This window comes from Cupressus sempervirens, chromosome 5 (assembly GCF_028749045.1).
Source record: "Cupressus sempervirens isolate cs-2001-9-10 chromosome 5, ASM2874904v1, whole genome shotgun sequence".
Taxonomy (NCBI): domain Eukaryota; kingdom Viridiplantae; phylum Streptophyta; class Pinopsida; order Cupressales; family Cupressaceae; genus Cupressus; species Cupressus sempervirens.
The window spans coordinates 385,676,557-385,683,727 of NC_143122.1; positions in this window are offsets into that span (position 1 = coordinate 385,676,557).

The following is a 7,171-nucleotide window of genomic DNA, read 5'->3' on the forward strand; positions in this document are numbered from 1 at the left end:
TTTGTGTGCACTTAGTGTTGATTTTGAACCTTTTAAAATGGAAACTTGAAGTTCTTTTTAAGTTTCCAAAAATGAAGTGTTCCTAACTTTGCATGAATGCATCTAAAACCTTGATGTTGCAAGGATGCAAATGATTGGATTGATTTAGTTTCACTTGTTTAAAAAAAAAAAAAAATTTATTTTTTTGCAAATTTTTAGTTTTTAATAGATTTAAGTATGATTTGGGGGTTCATTTTAAGCACTAAAACAAGGTGTATATGATTTTGCTTCCTTAAAAAAAATGGCCAAGATCCCACAAAAAGAAGAAGAAGAAGTGGATGTAATAGAAGAAGAATATAGACAAGAAGAGGAAGAAGAATTCCAAGTGCTTCATCCACCTATAAGTTTGAAAAATCTGAAAACACTCTAAATCCCATTAGAATGTTTGCAAAGAACTCTTGCTTCATCTTCTTCTTACTTCTTTGGACCTGCAAAACCTGATTAAATGCCCCTACCAATCACCAAAACATGAAAATTAGCCAAAGTTAGTACAAAATATGCAATTTTGACTACAAATGATAACAAGCATGACCCATGCGGGGTCTCACTCGGCATGCCAGAATGTATATGAGGATTAGTAATGCAAAGAACACTAAATATCAAATCAAAAGTATTCACAAAACTAAATAAATGTAACTTCAAGATAGACTAAGATGAGCTCTCAATTGAGAATATGAGCCATTAATGGGCTCTCTCAATGAGAAGCTCTCTTGTTGAGTAGCTTTGTCTAATTAGATAGGATGTATGCTCGATTCTCCAAAGGCTTCAATGGTGTTCTTGATGGATTTTGGCTTGGGTGAATGGATTTGATGTAAAATGGGTTCTCAAAATGGCATTACTTTGTTACTATGGGTGATTGTGTTAAAATGGCTTGGGAGAGGATTCCTTAAATAGGAAAAGGGCTTGAGGGATCAAGGGCTAGGATGCAAGGATGGGAGAAAGCTTATGGAAGGTTTAGATTGAATGAGAGGAGATCACATGGATTGTGCTTCCTTACAGCCAATCAGGGAGTGACACATGTCACAGGGTCATTGGTTAGAGCAAAAGGGGTTGAGGGGTCAACAAAGGAGGCTCAAAACTCATAAAGACCCTCATAATGGCTTGTAAGAGCAATGAATGGGCTTGTAAGAGTCATTTATGACTTTGTGGGCTTCATAAAATTTTATGGTTGGGATATTTGTGAGAGAGTTGAGATATTTTGAATTGGGTTGGATTAAGAAAGCCTTAAGCTTGACTTAGGAATGTGCAAATGATTAAGGCTTGGATTAGGCTTGGGTTAAGATTAGATTAGGCTTGTTAGAGATGGGCAAGTGGATGGCATTTAATGAGGGTGGGTGAAGGAGGAGATATTTGTTGGCTTTGGCTTGGGTTAGCAAATCTTAACCCATGTTTAGGGAATGTGACAAGGTTAAGGGGGGATTAAGATTAGGGTCAAAGATAGGGATTGACATCTTTTAGAAGAGTCTGGGCTTTGGATGAGGATGAAGACTTTCTAGAAGAGTCTAGAACTTCCTAGGATGAAGATAAATAAGATTTTTAGGAAATAAATAAAGTTTTATTTATTTCAAGGGTTTGGGTTGAGGAGATATTTTTAAAAATATTTTTAATAAACATGAGGATTAATATTTAATCTTAATTAAATATTTTAAGTTGGGATTAGGGGTAGAAAATGATGGGATTAGCCCTTAATCGAAATTAAAGAAGGATTAGAAGATTTTGGAAGAGGTTAGTGGTCTTAAGGAAATTGGCCAAGTTTTGAGCAAAAAATAAATTAAGTATTTATTTTGGGATTTTTGGTCAATTTATTAATTAAATAATTAATAAATAAGGAAATAATGTTTAAATAAGATTTAAACATTTTTGGGAGGGATTCCTTAATTAAATATTTTTAATTAAGATAAAGGGATTTAATGGCCCAAATTAGAGTATCCTCTATGTTAGTTTGTTTAACTTTTCTGCCCTCCAACAACTTATCAAATTTTTCACTAATCTCTTTTTCAAAACCTAGTCCTTTGAGTGATTTCCAAGACCATTTTGGAGAACCTTCTCTATCTGACAGAGTCTTGTAATCTTTGACTTTATTGCCCCAAAGGGTCGTTAATTTGTTTATTAGGGTTGGGTTATCAAAATGGAGAGAGATAGGAGGATTACCATCCCAGGAATCCTCCCAGAAAAGGGCTTTATCACCGGAGCCTACATCCCAGGTTAGAAATTTACAAATCAGACTATGGCATTTGATCATGAAGTTCCAACATTCTGATCCTTTGGGAGGAGAGATAATTCTGAAAATTGAAAGCTAATCCTCTGCGATGAGATATTTATTATAGAGTATCTTTGCCCATTTACGATTAAATTCATTGTAGAGATGCCAAATAATTTTTGCTCCTAAAGCTTCATTTTGCCATTGAAGATTCTTAACCCCTAATCCCCCTAAATCTTTTGGTTTAATGATGTGCTTCCACTTGATGAGAGCCCACTTGTTATCTCCATCCCTATCGTTCCAAAGAAAATTTCTCATCTTAGTTTCAAATTTCTTAAGATTCTACTTGGAAAGAGGGAGGCAAGAAAGCGGGTAGGTAGGGATGGCTGATAGTACTGCTCTAATTTTAGTACATTTGCCTGCCTTTGTTAGCCATCTGTCCTTCCACGAACCTAACTTGGAATCTAGCTTCCTTAGAGTATCATCCCAGACTTTGCCCGACTTAGTACCTTTTTCTAAGGCTATACCAAGATATTTGCAGGGGAAGGTTCCTCTTTTATAATCCATGAACCTACAAATTTGTTCCTCAATTTCTCTCTTGGTATTAATAAAGAAAATTTTGGATTTGAGATTGTTGACCTTCTGTCCCGAGGCTTCCATATATAGGTTAATAATGCTTTTAAGAGATCGAGCTTCTGCAATTGTACTTTTCTCGGGTAGAATAGTATCATCAGCAAACTATTGGTCAGTTATATTAGGTAAATTTTTAGAGACTGTGATGCCTGATATCTACTGATTGTAGTATGCGTCCTGAACCGCTCTTCCAAATGCTTCCGCCATAATAATGAATAGTGAGGGGGATAGAGGGTCCCCTTGTCTAATTCCTCTAGAAATATCAAAGAAACCTTCTGGAGTTCCGTTGATGAGCACCGAAATTTTAGGAGTTGAAATAAACTTGAATATTAGATTAATCCACTGGTGTGAGAACCCAAAGGCTTCTAATGTTTTACATAAAAACCTCCAGTCTACCATATCATATGCTTTCTGAATATCTAATTTCATGAACATACATGCATCCTTGTTGATCCTTGCAGAGTGAATAGTTTCTTGAATAGTGATAATACCGTCTAGAATGGATCTACCCGACATGAAACCAGTTTGTTCTTCCGAAATAATCTTAGGGAGGATCTTTTTGAGTCTGTTTGCTATAATTTTGGAGAAAATTGTATAGACTGTGTTGCATAAAGCTATTGGTCTATAATCTCCTGGAGAATCGGGATCAGACTTCTTAGGGATCAAAGTAATGAAGGAGTAATTAATTTTAGCAAGGAGAGAGCCTCCATTTATGGATGCCTCAATTGCTTTCCAAAGGTCAACACCTATGATGTCCCATCATTTTTGAAAAAAGAATGCCTGGAATCCATCAGGACCCGAGGATTTATCTGGGTTCATATTGAAGACCACATTCTTAACTTCTTCTAAGGTTATAGGTTTGATCAGATTAATGTTATCCTGGCGATCCACAATTTTAGGAATGACTTTCAATAGACTTGTTTGCCCTAAGTAATTTAAACCTTTATGATTATTTAATAAATTTTTGAAATGACTAACAAAGATGTATGCGATTTCTCCTGGTTTTTCTATTGAGATTCCTTGTTGATCTTTGACCCTGGTGATTCTGTTCTTTGCTCTATTATATATGGTGGAGTTATGAAAGAATTTAGTATTTCAGTCACCTTCTGCCAACCATCTTTCTCTTGATTTTTGCCTCCAATATATCTCTTCTTTAGATAGAATATATTCTTGTTTGTCTAGCAGTTCTTTTTCGAGGAGATAGCTCTTATTATCCATACCTTTTTTTATCACTTCCGAGTTAAGATTTTTAAGTTGGTTTTCTATTTCCAATTTTTCTTTGAAAATGTTGTTAAAATGTTCTTTATTCCACCTAAGGATATTATCTTTAAGCATTTTTAGTTTGTTGACAAAGACAAACATTTTAGACCCTATAAAGCTCTCTTGGTCCCACCAGGATCTTACATTGCTGAGAAAGTTTGGATCTAGGAACCACATTTTCTCACACTTGAAAGGGTTTCTGGCCAGTTTAAGGGGCTCTATGAATTCAAATTTAACTAAAAAATGATCAGAACCAGCTATGGGTAAAATTGAGGACTGAATGTCAAGATTGATGGAATCTAGCTCCCCTTTAATCATAAATCTATCGAGTTTCTCTGCTATGTAGGCAAAGTCCTTTCTTCTATTATTCCATGTATAAGTTCCATTATTAGTGGGAATGTCAATTAGATTATGAATGGAACACCATTCTCTAAATGTTTTATATGCTTGCAATAGCATCTGAATACCACCGATTTTTTCATTGAGGTTAAGGATGGTATTAAAGTCTCCTCCTAATAAGAATAATTCATTATCATAACTATTCAAAAATTGACCTAATTCTTCCCAGATTAGTTTTTTTTCCGTGTTGTTAATCGAACCATACACATTAATGATAATGAAATTGAGGTTTGATTTTAAACTTTGAACCTTACCACTCATCCAATTATAAGAACTATTGAGGGTACTGAAACTAACCTTTCTTGGGTCCCAGAGGATTCCTAATCCCCCTGATGCCCCTGAAGATTCCTGAAACATGGACCGCCATACTCCAAGCATCCTACTTAACTTATCTATTTCTATAGAATTTAATTTAGATTCTTGAATTAGGACAATATCAGAATTAAAAACATTTAGATTATTTTTTAATAACCTTTTTTTGATAGGGGCGTTTAGACCCCTAGCATTCCAAGTAGTGATCTTCATACCTAATCGGGAAGGCACTTCCCCTTCCCATTGTGGAATATTTGGTCAATCTTTTGCTATTCCTTGCTGAGGCCCTCTGCTTCTCTGAGTATCTTTAGAGATTTTCTCCCTCTTTTGCTTTTTACTTTGCCGCAATTTGGAAATTTTGGTCCTTCTTGAGACATGTAAATACCTAGCTAATCCAGGTTATCTTCCGCTATTTTCACACTATCATTTTTTCCTGATTGAGATTGTTCCTAGTCCTTTAGTTCCACTTCTGACAGAATCTGTTTAGCTAGCCCTGATTGATAAGAAAGTGTTGAAGCTATGTCTTCACTTTGAATTTTTAATATATCTCTTCAAAGATCTTCACCTGAGTAATTTTCCCCTCCTAATTTGATAACCCTTTTTATGAGTTCTTCCTTTCGATTCATTGAGGATTCCTCAATAATGTCTGGACTGAATACTTGGGCTAGTTCCTCAGCAAGTTGTTCCAATTCCAGATTTTCTATATCTTCTGTAACTGGTTTAGCATTTGTAGGTTTTGTAAAGTAGTCCTTGTTCAAGAATTCTTGAAATTCCTTGACTGGGGGTTCAACTGCTAATACACTGACTCTGTCTTCCTAGTGAATACTATTACCTGGAGTGAAAGGAGAACTGTTGATGGCTGCTGGAGTCTGCCAAAAAAATTTAGATTTACCAGGAGACACTACTTTATTGTCTATTTCCCAATGCAAATTTGATTGTGGCAATGATGGATCCTTATGCAATTGTATATTGCTATTTATCCCACATGTGGTGAATAACATCAAATTTTCAAGCTCCTCTAATTGACTTCCTTGGTAATCCTTTGGGGAATCTGTTTGTTGCAAGACTGGGTTAGGATTATTACTTTTTAAGCACTCTGGGCCCTTTTCATGGGCAGAATCTATAATCCTCTTTTGGACTGTGGGATTATCCTCTGGCATATCTAACATGTTTTCAGAATGGTCCTGACCCCGAGATATTCCTAATGATCTGTCTTTGTATTTCTTGCTCTTATTTGATCTTCTTTTCTTCTTTTTTTCCCGGTTGTCCATGATGGTGCTCAATAACTTGGGCTTGATGGAAGAATTGATATACTGATTGCTCTTGTTATTAATTTCCTTGATAGCCATTTCTTGGATGAATTCATCCTTGTTGCTGATTAAATTCTTATCCGAAGAAGGGAAGTTGTCTTCTATATATTTTAAACTCTTTACTCTGTCTTTGTGACACTTTGCCCTTTGCTTTTCCTTGTGATATTCCGTGAAGGGAGACGAATCCAGCCAGTCTGATCCAGCTCTTATAAAGCATTCCTCATCTGATAGATCTTCTTGAAGCATTTTCTATTTTCTTCTTCTAAGTAAAGGAAGGGAATTACTAAGATTCGTTGTTACATCCATCATGTTGAAAGATTGGTATCTTTCATCATCCAATTTGATGATATCCAGAATTTTCCCTTCATACTTAATAAACTCTAAATCATATTTAGATCTGTTTGTAAAATTTTTTAACTATTTTGTCTTAGAGTCATTGACCTTTCCACTAATTAGAAATTTCATGTTATTACTAGTTTCATATGCTAAATCCACACCTATTAGATTTCCTATAGATCTGCCCATTTTTTTTAAAGTATTGATATTCTTTAATTCTGGAGGTAATGAATAAACAACATACCATGAAGGTATTGCCAAATCTAGATTATTTTCATTACAGTTAGGGATCCATTCAAAAAAATGGACCGCATGGCCTTTGAACATACATTTAGGGCTGTTAATAAAATCTTTCTTAATTAAGTCATCATAACAGCTAAGGAAGAGCATATTATCAAAAAATTTAGAGGTACATACCTGGGCACCACAGTAATCCTCAAGCCAGTCGATCAATTTATAAATATCCAAAGTAGGGCCATTCCAATAGGTGAATAGTCCTACCTCTTGGCATTCCATCCATTTTTCTTCACTAATTTGATTGCTGATGATAAGAATCTTGTCGTTAAATTCAGTTGTGGGTTGAAGGACAGGAGAGGAAAACTTAGGGTTAGGATGGTAGTTATCCTTTGTTCTTCGGTGCGGTAGAATGTAGGGTGGAGACAAGGCTGGAGAGGAGTTTGGC